Source organism: Macrotis lagotis, chromosome 1 (assembly GCF_037893015.1).
Source record: "Macrotis lagotis isolate mMagLag1 chromosome 1, bilby.v1.9.chrom.fasta, whole genome shotgun sequence".
Lineage (NCBI taxonomy): Eukaryota > Metazoa > Chordata > Mammalia > Peramelemorphia > Peramelidae > Macrotis > Macrotis lagotis.
Window position 1 is genome coordinate 732574487 of NC_133658.1, and position 15163 is coordinate 732589649.

A 15163-nucleotide genomic window follows, 5' to 3' on the forward strand; every position below is an offset into this window, starting at 1 on the left:
CACTGACACTGCCATATCAACAGTACTACTTTGACATCTTCTCACTTCTTTTCTTTCTTTCTTTCTCATTTCCTGGAAAAAAATCATGAGACTCTGGGAAAATCACAAGTTGCTTTTTATGGGAAAAAAGTTGGGAACTCCTCCCTGAAATCTGATAGGTCAGATCTGGGACAATGATCTGACAGTCTTCTGGCTCTGCCATCAGAAATGGGTGAGAACCCTTTTTTCACTGTGTCTGTTTTTTGATTATGCCCTTTCTCTTCTAGGTGTGTCCTACAAGAGGAACCCTGTCTGCCATCTATCTGAAAATATCTGCTGTGATTATTGCTTCCCTGACTGTCTGTCTTTGCCCTCTTAATCCCGAGAGGTAATTAACTGGGTGGATGTATATTATGTGGTCATACTTACAATATGATTGCTATGAGGCACTTTAACTCATTTTGTTTTCCAAGGAGCTAGATTTTCTTGAACTAAACAATGTAGTTTTGCTTTGTAATTATCATTACCAATCTTGGCCCCAGAGAAGAGATGAGGAAATTAACTTGTTTCCTTTCCTCTATGAGGCAAAAGAGACTGTGGGTGCAAAATGTACTGGCAAAATGAATGAATTTCTTTGTCAGTTAGTTTTACTGATCTATTTTTCTTTGTTATAAAAAAAGACTTACTGTGCTTATATGTGGTAGATATATAGATAGATAGATAGATAGATAGAGAGAGAGAGAGAGAGAGAGAGAGAAATGACTGTGCTATAAAAACAAAAGGTGTCAATAAGATTTTTTTAAAAGATTAAATAAATGAATGCAATTTTATGCCAAATATCAGCTCTGGTCCCTAACTAGCAGTGTAACCTTGGGCAAATCATTTGAATTAGTTAGCTTCTCTGGGCCTCAACTTCCTTCTCTGTAAAAATGAGATGGACTGACCTTCAAGGTCTTTTTCAAATCTAAATTTCACAGTTCTATGCAATATACAAATATATATATATATATATATATATATATATATATATATATATATATCACAAATTTGGTATTGTCTACCCACACAAAGCAAGAAATGCTAACAACTGACAGTAATACAGTAGTTTATAGCATGTCTTCACATATGTCATCATCTTCTGGTGACATTATTGATGCTTCCTGGTGGTGTTAGGAGACTTTGAGTTCTTGAAGGCTATGGCAGAGAACTGCAAACTTTAAGAGGTCCCACCACTACAGAAAGATTTTCAGGGAAGTCCATGGAAAAGATTATATATATGAGATTTGAGGATCAGACTGTACGTGTGAAGAAGTTCATTATCTGAGGGCTGACTGCCATGCCAATGATTTTTCCCCCTGGAATAACAACTCATAAGGTCATCCAATTAAGGCACCAACACAGGTTATACTCTGCCTTGATACTGTGAGTATTCATACCAATGGAAGAGCAAATCCATGAAATATTGAAGTTATATGCAAAAAATCTAAAGTAATATAACAATGTTTCTGTGGAGTTCTGAATGTTTTTAAAAAAAGCAGGGATGGGGGCAACTCTTGAGGTTGATCATAGTTGTTTTTTCTCTCCAATTAATAATGATTCATTTTCTCTCTCTCTCTCTCTCTCTCTCTCTCTCTCTCTCTCTCTCTCTCTCTCTCTCTCTCTCTCTCTCTCTCTCTCCCCCAAACTGGGAAAGGAAGGAAGGAAGGGAGGAAGGGAGGGAGGGAGGGAAGGAGGGAGGAAGGGAGGAAGGAAGGAATGTTCACACTGAAAAAATTTAATAAACTCTCACAAGCACATTTAACTGGTGTCACTATAACCAGTAACTTTCAGGGCTGTTTTTTCTTCCTTCTGCTGCTGCAGCTGCTAGATTTGTTGTTGGTGTTGTGCTTCCTATTAGTCACGTTATGAATAATTTACTTTACAGGAAATCACACATTGCTTTGACTCTTAGTCTTTTCTTTTCCAATTGAAATTAATCATTCCTATGTAGGGATATGCTGATGCTAGTTCCTACTGGTTTGTGAGAGCCCATTGTAAAAATTTCAATGTGAGATTTATACCTTGGAAAAGTCAGTCTTGATTTATTGTTTTGCTAATTATCTAGACTTAAGAAAGTGATGGAGAAAAATGTTTAAAGATGTCATAGGGACACTGCTATGTCCCTTTCCCAGAGTCATTTGTTAAACTTTTACTAACAACTTACCACTCCTAAGGAGGAGGAGGAGAAGGAGGAGGAGGAGGTTTATTGGAGTTTGGGGGCTAGATTTGGAGAGAGAGAGAGAGAGAGAGAGAGAGAGAGAGAGAGAGAGAGAGAGAGAAAGAGAGAGAGAGAGAGATAGCCTCACTTACTGCTCCCAAGAAACTCTGGAAACCTTTTCCCCAGTTGTCATTCAAGCTTCCACATCAAAGAAAAGGGTTTCCTATGATCCATGATCTGAGTGGGATGGTTTGCAGTCATCTATTGTCTATTCAACACCAAAGCAATTAGGCACAAATGTAAATTAAAGCAGTTTCCTGCTGTTCATTCTCATATATCATTTCATGTCAGCCTCACCACAACCTTGAGAAGATAAAGAAGCTAATCTCAACCATTTGAAAGCTAAGGGAAATGAAGTTCAAAGAAGTCAATTGATTTATCCAAAGATCATGTGGTCAGTGGTAGAATTGGGCTTCTAATCAATTAATCAATCAACAAACACCTACTATGTGCAAGGGACTGTATTAGGAACTAGGGATGCAAAGCCCCCAGTGGTAGAATTGGACTTCTAAACAATCATTCACAAAGCACCTACTATGTGCTAGGGACTGTATTAGAAACTGGGGATGCAAAGTCAAGAAATAAAACAATCTCTTCTGTCAAGGAACTTAATATTCCAAAGAAAAGACAAGATTCTTTCCATTTTGCCTTGTTTTACTTATCCTGTGTTTTTGCTACCCGTGGTCCAAACTGACTGTTGAATGAAATCATACAGTTGTATTAGCATGAGTGAGAGATCTTGTATCTATCTACAAACAACAGTCTCCTAACTCTCCTTTCCTCCCCATGCCCTGCATCCCCAGTGAAGGTCGGAGCAGAATTGGCAGAAAGTTCAGGAGAGGTGTATGAAGCCTGAGGTAATTCAGGGTGTGCCTACATTGAGACAATGTCAAAGAGCAGCAGTACATACCCCTTCCAGAGATGTGCCAACTCTTCTTGCAAAATGAAATGAAGGGTTAGAGATAAGGGTGGGGGTGATGTGACAGCAATTCTGTCTCTAGGATAAAACACCAACTCCCTTGCTTGGTTAATGCTTTTCATAGTCTGGTTCCTGAGCTATCTCACAAGATTTATTTCTCATTGCTTACCTCAATATACCACCTTCAGTCAAAGAGATTTACTATCTGTTCCCTGTACATATGCTGCTTTTGATTGTACTTCCCTTTACATTCCACTTACCTGTGCCTTTTGGAATTCCAACTCCTTTTCAGGTTTAGCTTAAGGGTCACCTCTCAGCACTTAACGCAGTGCATAGAACATAGTAGGCTCTTAATAAATGTCCATGGATTGATCCATGATGCCTTTGCTGTTCCCTTCAATTGTAGGAAGGAAGGGGAAAAGCCATTTATTAAACTGACTACGTGCTAAGAATTATGTTAAGCACTCTACAAATAGTATCTCAATTGATCTTCATAACAACCTTGAGCATTATAGTTGAGGAAACTGAGGCAAATAAAAGTCAAATGAGCTGGGTCACAGGGCTGGTTCATTTCTGAAGTTGAATTTGAACTCAGGTCTTCTTGACTTGAGAGCCAGGGCTCTTATCCTCCATGCCAGCTAAATGCCTCTATTAGCATTCTCTCTCTGTGAAATCGAATATCTTTGTATAATAGTCACTTATTCTATTCTATCCAATTGAAATAAATCCAATTAAATTGAATTGCCAGTACCAGCACATGGAAAATCTGCCCACACTGAACTGGTGGAACATCATCAGAGTTCAAGTCAAAAATTCCCCAAGAAATAGCAGGTTTTGGTTAAACTTAGAAATCTTTAAGTGGGAATGAATAATTAGAGGGGAAAGAGCAATGAGGTAGACTCTCCCTCTTCACAAATATAACTTCACAGACCTCCCTTTATCACCCCAATTTCTGTATCATTGAAAAAAAATTCATCCTATGTTCCATAGGTTGTCAATTTCTTCTGTGCTATCATGACTAGGGAGGCAGGACATTTACTGTCTAGGGGAGGAATGTAGCCCCTGCTGCTAATGGCTCCCATGAGAGCACCAGTCCCTTTCTACAATTGCTTTGATATGCGTAGAATGTAAAAGCAAAGAAAATCTAGCTGATAGTTCTTCTAGTTCTCATACTATAGTTATGGAAGGATGGAAAGTGATCTCCGGGAGAAAGAGGTTACATAAATTAATCTATTCCTTATGTCAAAGAATGACTTTGGGAATTGGAGATTTATTGGGTGATTTTTCTGAGTGTCTAGGTTTCCTTGGGAAGTGTTTGTCCTTAAGAAAACTTTGTGCTCTGGGACAGTTGTGCTTTGAGTTGCCCAAAGTTTTGAGCACTAGTAATTTCAAAGACTTGGTCAGCAATGATGCTGCCATATCCTGAACATTTGAAAATACTTCTAAGCCTTTAGTATGTTTTCAGTATGAATAGGGAAAAGATTTAGGGATCCTGACACTGTATTAGAATCTGGTAAAACACATTTTCCCTACTGAGATTCCCTATTTGGCACTAACTTTTAACCTAAACCAAACTTTCTCAGATGTATTCCTAAGCAGTGAAACAGAGGTTTCTAATGGAAATCCTAACAGACCTTCACTTAGAGCAGTTCTAGTGGGCATCACTCTAATTATTCAATTGCCTAATTCCATTTATCTTTCATGATCCATTATATACCACTGACAAACCACATCTTCCTTAGCCCGATATATATAACCTAGTCTAATGGACTCTGGGTAAAGCCAACCAAATTGACTAAGGGATTCTACCAGCACCTTATTCTTCCAAACTATTATTTTATAAATGAACAAGGCAGATAGACACATTTGCTGTTTTAGGATAAATATTTTATGAATTGCATCTCTGATACACAACATCATCAGTGCATTATCCTTCATCCCTGTCAGAGGAATAAAGAGGCTGGTCATGGATTCAGTAGTATACCTCAGTGATTTTATTGAACAGAGATGCTTTTAAAATCTATTATTTTTCTCAGTGGAAAAAAAGAAATGATCTTCTTGTAGGAGAAGGAAAAGGTCTTCAAATTCTTTATTGCTATTTCAGGGAAAGAGCTGTCATTTTGGGACTTATAGTTTGATTGAAGTGCCCTGGGCTTCCTTTAGAGAATTCAAATCCAATTTTGCATTTCCAACACCACCCAACTGTGATTAATTGACTGTCCTTTCAAAGATCATAAGAAGCCTGGAAAGTTCAGACACTTAGCACATTCTGGATAAGAAGCAGAGGGGGCAGTTTGGTTTAGTGGAAAGGTTTGGATTTGGACTCAGAAAACCTGAGTTCAAAAGCCAATTCTGACATTTACTTTATGTGTGAGACTTTGGTGAACCACTTCATCTCTAGATCTGTAAAATGATGGGATAATATTAGATCTTTAAGATCCCCTCTAGTTGGACATCCATAATTCTATTATCCTAAGTAAAAGTATAAGCCATTGCCAAAAGAAAAAGCTGAAAAGGTAAATAAATACAATTTCACTGTATGAAATGATTGTTCATTTCTCTCATCTGATCAGCCTGAGCTCTCAGGGGCTGCCAAATGGGTAGACATTTCAATTTCAGGGGATTTATGTACATTTATCAACCAATAGACATTTATTAAGTGCCTACTATATGTCAAGGTACTCTGCTACACGATAAGTAAACAGAATTCTACACTCTACGGATATAGAATATCCTACTAGGGTAACACAAAGGACCCCATTCATCGTCACTGGGGTTTGTTCTCTTGTTGGGGCTAGTGACCCTACCAATATGTCATGTTTATTAGTAGAAAGATGTACATCAGTAAAGCTGCCAAGAGCTTTAATAAGCCTCTTTATCATTTGGTGGGCTCCTTACCACAGTGGGAGAGAAAGTGAGTAGGGTATTTAGAAAAGACAGGAAAGCAAATACAATTGTTTTTTTAATTCTCTCTAATCCCCCCCACACACACATGAACACACACACACACATACACACAAACACACACACAGATGTATCAAAAATTCTAGTTGGAACTATGAACAAGTAAAGGAAATCAAAATTTTTTTTTCTCATTATAAATCACTGTCACATTTCTACAAGAGATTATAATGCCAGTTTATTTGATTTTAATATATTTTATGGACTAATTAGATTCTATTTTATAGGAAATGTTGTGTAGTAAGATTCTCTGTGAAGAGGAGGAGGGGTGTGAAAGGAGTAGCACCAATTTTTAGTAATGCATTCACACCTTCTTAGGGTCTCTCTTAAGTATGTTTTACCTTTGCCATGAAAATGAAAACATTTAAATTTCTTTAAAATTACATTTGACTTAATTATATCTCAGCCCTGATACCAGTAAGCAGCCCATTTTGCCCACTCTCCATCGTCAATAGCTACCAAGCTCGTCATTTCATAAAGAGTTGTTTTTCTACAGGATGCTCGCTCTGTGCAGAATGTTAATAGCGAGCTGAATATGAATAGGCTCTGTGGCTCCACTTGAAATATAGAAAAATGGCCCAGACATTAAAAAAGATAAAAGGGAAAAGGGCAGTAATGAATTTAGAGGAAAATGAACATTAATGGCACTAGCATTACTCATGTTCCACATAACAAATTATTGGAAATCTGTCAAGCACACCAAATTATCTACTCATCTGCTGTCGTGGGGCCCTTTGCAGCCATCCCAAACCAGCAAAAGCAAGACAATTTAAGCTAATTTTACTATTTATAACAATAGAACAGACCATTAAGATAAATTAATGTCATTATCAAGTTTCTATGAAAATGACAAATACCACTATTCCAGGCAGCTTAGGGGCTGTTGACTATAATGAAATCGGCTGTCCAGGCACTAAAAAGAAACACTCCAAGTAATTATTTTCTAGTAGCTTGTTTGTTTCTTGACCATTCATTTGCTTTCACCACAATTAGTTCTGTACACAATATGGTGGTAACTAAACAGTCAACACTCTGGAGCATTAGGCCTAATTGGGCCATTAGGATGCAGTTTTCAGCCTTTTAGGTCCTAAAGAGAGCTGAGAGTAAACAGTCTTGAGGCACCAACAACAGTAGGACACTGGCATGCATTGTTTTAACTTTAAGAGACACAAAGCAGGACAATAAAGCACATCCCATGGAAAGTTTCAGGATAAGACATCACCAAATGAGAGGGTTTGTTCAGTGATCCAATTGGCCACTGCCTGGAGAATGTTAAAGGCAAGTCTTACCAACCCTTTGGGTTGGTTACCAGTCTTTACATTTCAGTCTGACATATCCTAGGCTAGGGTTTGATGCCATGGAGATATGATGAGCTTTTTTTGTCCGTTGGAGCTAGGGACTAAGTGATTCCAAGAGATACGCTTTGTCTTCAAGCTCTCAAATATACAGCATGAGACTGAAAGCTGCATTGCCAAATTGATTCCCCCGTGACATTGTCTCCATGCTAAATTATCTGGAGATGGTCCACCACCATCAGTGACTGCTATTCCTTAATTAGACATCTATGGAATAGAATAAACCCTGACAATCCATTTAAGGAAAGTTTCTTCTTAGGTCAGGAAAGGCATACAATTTCTGTTGATTTAAGTTGGGTCTGTGGAAATCTAGTACAAAGAAAGGGGACCTATACTGCAAATTCAGCCTCTCCATCGTGATAGGTTGTTCTTTCAGGATTATCATGAGGCCTGCTACAATTTCAGAGACTCCTAAGGCCTCTATATATACTCTGTTATTATCATCATCAACAATTGACCCAAGAATCAGATCCTCTAAGTAGAAACAACTCAGCTTTTCTTTCTGGTCAGATCCCTCTCATTTCCCTTGCTTCAGTGTGGGCTCCTCCTAGGGACTGCTTGCTGTCTTCTAACTGAGATGGTGATGAAGACCACGTCCTGGACGTGCCTAGGAGATTGCTGATACTGAGAGGCCATGACAATAACCAAACATCCTAAATCTACAAGGAGATTAAATCATTTTGTCAGAATGCATGCATCTAATAGGATCACTTGAACTACTTTTAAAGGATAACAACCAAGAACAGTTATGACACTGTGGGAAGACCATTGGACTGAAAGTATAGATTCAAATGAGGAGACAACCCTTGCTAACTATGCAAGGGGCACCATGACAGGAGAGTATAATGACTAGAATGTTAGACTTGGGGTCAAGAGGACTCAAGTTTTGAGTTCTGCTTCTGCTATTGGCAAATTGTGACCATAGGTAAATCATTTCATTTAAGACCAGGAGCCTCAATTTCTTCATATATAAATGAGGAGAATAACCTTTGTTATAAGGAAATAATTTTGTAAATTTTATAACTTTGTGGAAATCTAGTAAAACTCGAGTAGAAATTTAAATATTTTCATTTTCATGGCAAAGGTAAAACTTACTTAAGAGAGACCCTAAGAAGGTATGAATGCATTGTGTCTGTTCAACTGGAAAGTTCCAGGAGGGCAAGGATAGTGTCCTCTCTTAAGTTTTTATATCCCCTGGAACTTAACCCAGAGCTCTACTGATATTAGGAGATTAATAAATGTCTGTTCAATTGTGTGAATCATGGGAATTATTATTTAAAGTATACAGAGAAAAGGATGGGAAATAGATTTGTGAAGACATGGATGTCTTTGAAAAGTAGGCAGTTATAAAACCATTTGTTTGGATAGCTCCAACTGTGACTCCTCCAAAATCACTTAGTACATAAAAATTACCTTATCTGAGCTCCTCATTTTATAGATAAACAAATTCATCCCCTGAGAGATTTAAGTGATTGGCCTAAAGTCACATGGTGTCTGTGGTAGCAGCACAGGAGGTCTTTGACTCCAAAACCCATTCTCTTTCCCTTGTTTCACAAGATAGTGAATTAATATTCTGGCTATGAAAATAGGGATCTAGAAACCAGGAGTTGGATAACTGTAAGCTGCTTGTATGACCTTGAGTTAGTTTTACTATGAACTTGTCTTTCCTTTTATTTTGAACAGATTTTTTGTTGATATATTTTCTTATAAATCTCCTAAATTTCTGCTTCAATTCTTATTCCCAGAGAACCATCTTTAATAGCAAAAAAAAAAAATTTAAGAGGAAAAAGAGAAGAAAATTCTCTTTAACAATTGATTGCTATAGATAGATGGATGCTGAAAAGAAATGAAGATAGGGCTATAGCCCTAGGAATCTAGTTCAGCTTTTCCAAAACTGTTTGTTCATGGAATATTTAGGGTTAAGATATATTAACAGAACATAGAAATTCTGGGGTCTAGATCCCTCTAAGTTGAAAAAGACCTTTAAGGATACCTAATAAACCCCATACTTGATCAAAAATCATTTCTGTATTGTCCCTGACATATTTAGCTTTTGTTCTAAGACTTGTAGTCTTGGGAAATAGCCAAAATAGAATGTTTCATTTAAAAAAAAAGTTCAGTTGTAAACTTTGGGAGCAAAACAGAAGAATTGAAGCTCACTCTGCTATCCAAAAAATACTGCACATACTATGTATTCTTGATATTTATATATGTGTATATGTGGGTTGGGGGGAAGCTGAAATGGAGAATGCTTGGGATGGATCTATGGGGGTTATCCCTAAAGCATGTAAGGTCAAGTCTAAGCCCTGATCACTTTGCTTTGGTCTCTTGATAAAAGGCGTGTGTAGCCAGAGGCTACTGGTGGGGGGGGGGTGTCTCCACATGTGATCCTATCCCCTTAATCCCCTAAAACAAGAGTATGGAATTCTGTCAGTGCTTTGAACAGGAAGATCCTCCTGCTGAGGATCCTTTAAAATCAAAGACAACTTTTGCTTTCATTCTTTTGGTCTCTTTAGAACTTGTGGCCTGTGTCCCTGCTCTCCCTTGAACTTCTTGTGAGAGTATGCAGGCTGATCAACTGTGATAATTGCTCAATGAATGTTTCTGGGACTGGACTTTTAAGTCTCTGGCTGCTTTTCCCCACTTTGTTTCTTACCCTTAACAGCAATCATGAAAAGTGGGCATTTTGAACCTAGTGGTTACTTTGGAAGTTTAGGAATTCCTAGGTTTCTCAGTTGGTATCTATTGCCCTGCAGGAGGTAGTCTTAGCAGTTATTGCAAAATTTCCAGAAAAGAAAACAACCAGTGACAGGAGAATCAACCTAAGCCATGCCCTGGTTTACCAGAAGATTTTAATTTTGAATGAATTGTAGGGGCAGTGCAGACCCAAGGTGAAGGGAAAATAAATGTTTGGCAATAGCATTAATGATCTCACATCTTGATGATTTGAATATTCACCTCCCAGGAGAGCCTAATAGGAATGATGGGTTACTATATTGTGTTTTTTTTAGGGTTTTTTTTTTGCAAGGCAAATGGGGTTAAGTGGCTTGCCTAAGGCCACACGGCTAGGTAATTATTAAGTGTCTGAGACCAGATTTGAACCCAGGTTCTCCTGACTCCAGGGCTGGTGCTTTATCCACTGCGCCACCTAGCCGCCCCTTATATTGTGTTTTAAAGTAGTTATCAATGTTTATGAGTTAGTCAGGGAATAAAATATTTATTAAATACTCTCTGCTAGAGATTTTGCTTAGTACTGGAGATTCAAAGAAAGGAAAACAAGGAGCATACATTCTAATGGAGGAGACAAACATACAAGAGAAATACAATGTAAATGGAAGGAGCTCCCAGAAGGAAGGTGCTTGCATGAAAGCCAGGGTAGGGAGAAGAACCTTTGCTCAAAGTGAAATTTGAGCTGAGTCTTTAAGAACTCCAGGAGAGCCAGGAGGCTAAGGTGAGGAGGGAGAGTTATAGGAATGGGGAAAAGTCAATGAAAAGCAGAGAGATGGGAAAGAAAGTGTTGTGTACAGGGAATAGCCAGAAGACCAGTTTTGGCTGAATTATAGTCTGCGGAAGGGTGAGAAAAGGCCTCATATAGGAGATAATATTTAGATTTAACTTTGAAGGAAACCATAGATTCTAATAATAATAATAATACAGCTAACTATATATATATATATATATATATATATAATTCTTTAAATTTTGAAAAAATCATTGCCATATTTTATCTCATTTGATCCTCACAGTAGGAAGTAGGTAGTTTTTATTATCTTCATTTTGCAGATGAGGAAACTGAGGTTGAGGATGTTAAGTGACTTACACATGGCCATACAGCTAGTCTGATGCTCAGCTAGTACCACACTCAATATATAGTAGGTGCTTAATCCCTGCTTATTGATTTATTGATTAATTATGAAGAGAATTAATCAAAATATCTTCATGGAAGAAGAAACAAGGCTATGCTTTTATCAATCAATAAATATTTAATTAGTTGCATCCTATGTGCCAGTCACCTTAGTATACAGAAGAGAATTGGTATGACCTGGCAGAGAAAGATATATCCAAATGTGTGCGGACACTGGCATACAACAGGAAAAATATCAGTACAATTTCCCCTACTTAATAGTGATTTTATTGAGAAAAGAATTTGATTAGGACATTTTCCTTTAAGTACATAAGGTAAATCAAGACACAAAACAAACCTCTCTCTTGGTGTTTGAAATGGCAGGCTGGATAGAGGGTTTGCAATGTCATTTGGTCCCAAAGTCTCAGTCTCTCTCTCTCTCTCTCTCTCTCTCTCTCTCTCTCTCTCTCTCTCTCTCTCTCTCTCTCTCTGCTCACAGCAGGTTTGCATCTTCCTCAGCTCTCAACCTGTTGGTTTCAGGGCTTTGGGTCCTGATGCAGTGTAATTTACTGTTGATGCATACAAAATGATTCTGGGGAAATCACTTTGGCTTTTATAGATCTTTACAGAATGGACAGTGGGTAATGCACTGTTTTCCATGTGTATTTAGGACATAGAACATGTCCTTTAATGGCCTGAAAGTATAGTTCACAAACCCAAACTGGGAATGTGAACTTCAGAACAGGTACAAAAGCCCATATTCTGCTTAAAAGGCCTTTTTGTTTATAATCATCTTATCATCAGCCCAGCTTTGCTAGCTGCAAAAGATTAAAACAGAGAACAAAATTCAGTTCTATCACCCCCTGTACAAAAACAAAGAAATAGAAATAATCAGTTGTGACTGAAGTGAATTTGGATGTTAAATGATAATGCTAAACAACAACAACAAACATTGGCATAGTGCATTAAAGTTTGCAAAGCACTTTACAACCATTATTTCCTTGTGCTTACTAGCTAATTTGACTTATAAAAGATGAATTAAGAATGGCACCAAGAAATGGAAGTTTGGGCACCTTACTGTTTTCCCACAAGTACTCACCCTTTGCTTTCAGATCTTTATGTGCTTGCCAGGCTACAACCTTTCAAGTGCCTCTAGGAAGCAAGGAACAGAAACCAGAATTTCACATTTGTCACAACCATGCCTTGTTCTTCCATATCGCTGTCTTTTCATTCACTGAGCATTGCCAAGTATAGAGCATCATGGTAGACTGAGGATGAAGAAGACATCTTTTAGATTTTTTTTTAAATTCTTTTCCTTCAACAGATTTCACTGGGGCTGTCAGAAGTACAAACATTTATATAATACACAGTATTACATGATAAATCTAACAAAAATATTAAAAACAAAAATATTATTTGAGATCCAAAGGGTAAGATTGTTATAGGCCAGAGGGATCAAGGCTTATGATAGAGCTGATTATGAGTTAGGTTTTTATACTCTGGTTAAGCAACCAAGGGGCTTGGTAGTGGGGGAGTTCCATCAGTGAGGGGGTGGGGGTGGGGCATCTTATTCCAGGAGGAGAGAATAGTCTGTCCAAAGCAAAGGCTCAGGAGAACTGGATCCAGGTGGTGGAATACAGATCCCAGGAATAACAGTTACTACTTTCCTGCCTGAATTTAGGATTTCAAGTACTTTTCCTTTTGTAAACTAACTTTAGTAGAGATCCCTTCTCCCTCATTCCCATTCCCACCCTGCCCCCATCCAAACGCTTGTTTCCTAGAGCCTTCTCTGGCCCTGGTCTCTTCTGGCCTGCCCTGGCCAATTGTTGTCCAAAACCTGATGTAACTGGGAAGTATCTGGGAAGCAGAGGAAAAGGAGAGATGTATGTGGAATATTGCTTAATTAACTGTTACTTGATTTTTTAAAAAAAAATCCTTTTACATTTAGATGGTGTATAGAAACCCCTTCCCCTCCTCACCAAATTCCAGATTTTGACCTGGTAGATTTAGTAATTTAGTAGACTTCATTTACCTGACTCTCTTTTGGAGATAAGATAAAATGGAATATTCCAAATCTGACATGTTGCTTCTGATTCAGTCATGCCAGAGACAATTAAAGTCACAACTGCAACCTAAAAACAGAGAAAAGAGGTCAAAACAATAGAATCAGAATAGACTTGAAAAATGAGAGAAGAGAAAGAGAGGAGTACATGGGAGAAGAGTAAACTGGATTTTTTTGGTTGGTTGGATTTCTTTTTTTCCCAGGGCACATGGATATGAGTAAGAGACTGTCCTTGAAACAAAATAGGTTAGGTAGAAAAAGGAGGGAGCCAGATATGCCAAGGATTCTTTTCATAATTTCCAACTCTAAGAAAAACATCATAAACACATTTAAAAAAAAGTTGAATCACAATAATGACAGGAAACTGGGATGAATATAAAATTAGTTAGGTTAGTATTTTCATGTTTTCCTGGGGCCTACCTGATACTTGTCATTAAGAAATTATAAGTCATATCTGATTTGCCATAACTACTTATAGGTCATGCTTGTAGGGTTTTTTTTCCCTTTTTTCCTGGAACTGTGCAATCTGTCTGTACTTCAAATGTAACAGAAACTTGCTAAATTATTTTAGTGATCTTACTGGTACACTGAAGATGACTGAACTTTACACATTATAGGGATAACAAGAAAACCATCGTTAAAAAAATATGAGTACTGAGACAAGTAATTATAAGAACTTCCTAACAATTAGAACAGTTCAGAAATAGAAGGTCATTTCTAGAAGTAGTGAATTTTCCATCAGGGAAGGGTTTAAACAGAGGTCCAATCACCACTCACTGGAAATGTTGTACAGTAGATTTATGTTTTGAATCTGGATAAAAAAAAATGATGCAGAGAGGAGAAAGACTGTACAAGGTGCATTTCTGAAATCTGTGTTAAATTGTCAAGAGTTTCAATAAACAAGGTGGGCCTTAGCAAGAACTTATTCAGGCCCAGGTACATAATTTCTATTAGCTATAAAAGCTCATCTTCTGTTACTCCAATTCTTGTTTGAGAGGATGAATGGCAACATTTTTAGGGGGATAATTTTTCTTTATTGGAGATCAAAGGATATTCCTTTTTTTAATTTTCTTTAATTTATTTGAATGGTAGCATTTTAAGAAATTACCAGGAATCTCTCAATCCTCTGAGTCCTTGTGAAACTTTATTGTCATGACTTCAAGGGACTGTCCATATTCTGATTAGCTTCAAATTTTTGCAGTTGTGAATACTGAATGAAATAAATGGGACATTTTGTGGAATTTTAAAATCCTTTTGTTCTATATAGGGTGTTCCAAAAATCTTAATGCAGTCTAAAACTTTAATAGCTTTAAATGGCACTAAAACCTTCGAAACATTCTATATAAGAACAGTACTTCCCCTTAAGCATTATTCAGTTACTCATCATGATATGACATATTCTAGGGGCTGCTCCTCCAACTCACACTTGCAAATTGAATTCCCACCTCTATGTTCTTGTTCCCTTGTTCCCCATCCCCTAAATGACCACCCCAAATTCTTTAAGGTATTCTATGGGTCTATACTTCTACAAACTATATAGCTCATGGACCCCCATAAGTATATTCACCTTTGATAGCCAATTGACACAATTAACTCAAAGGTTCTTCTTATTAATGCTGGAGATATGATAAAATGGAATATTCCAAATCTGACATGTTGTTTCTGATTCAGTCATGCCAGAGACAGTTAAAGTCACAACTGCAACCTAAAAACAGAGAAAAGAGGTCAAAACAATAGAATCAGAATAGACTTGAAAAATGAGAGAGGAGAAAGAGAGGAGTACATT

General features: G+C 37.5%; 1 long non-coding RNA gene across 1 annotated transcript in view; it reads right to left on the reverse strand.

The window, feature by feature from the left end:
* Positions 1 to 1804: 1804 nt before the first annotated feature.
* Positions 1805 to 15163, reverse strand: part of LOC141507960 (uncharacterized) — a 91494-nt gene continuing 78135 nt past the window's right edge. The window contains exons 3-6 of the long non-coding RNA XR_012474308.1: positions 14945 to 15082; positions 13348 to 13447; positions 12415 to 12583; positions 1805 to 3549 (exon numbers count right to left, since the gene is read on the reverse strand). This is a non-coding gene — a long non-coding RNA (uncharacterized LOC141507960). The remainder of the gene's footprint in view (positions 3550 to 12414; positions 12584 to 13347; positions 13448 to 14944; positions 15083 to 15163) is intronic.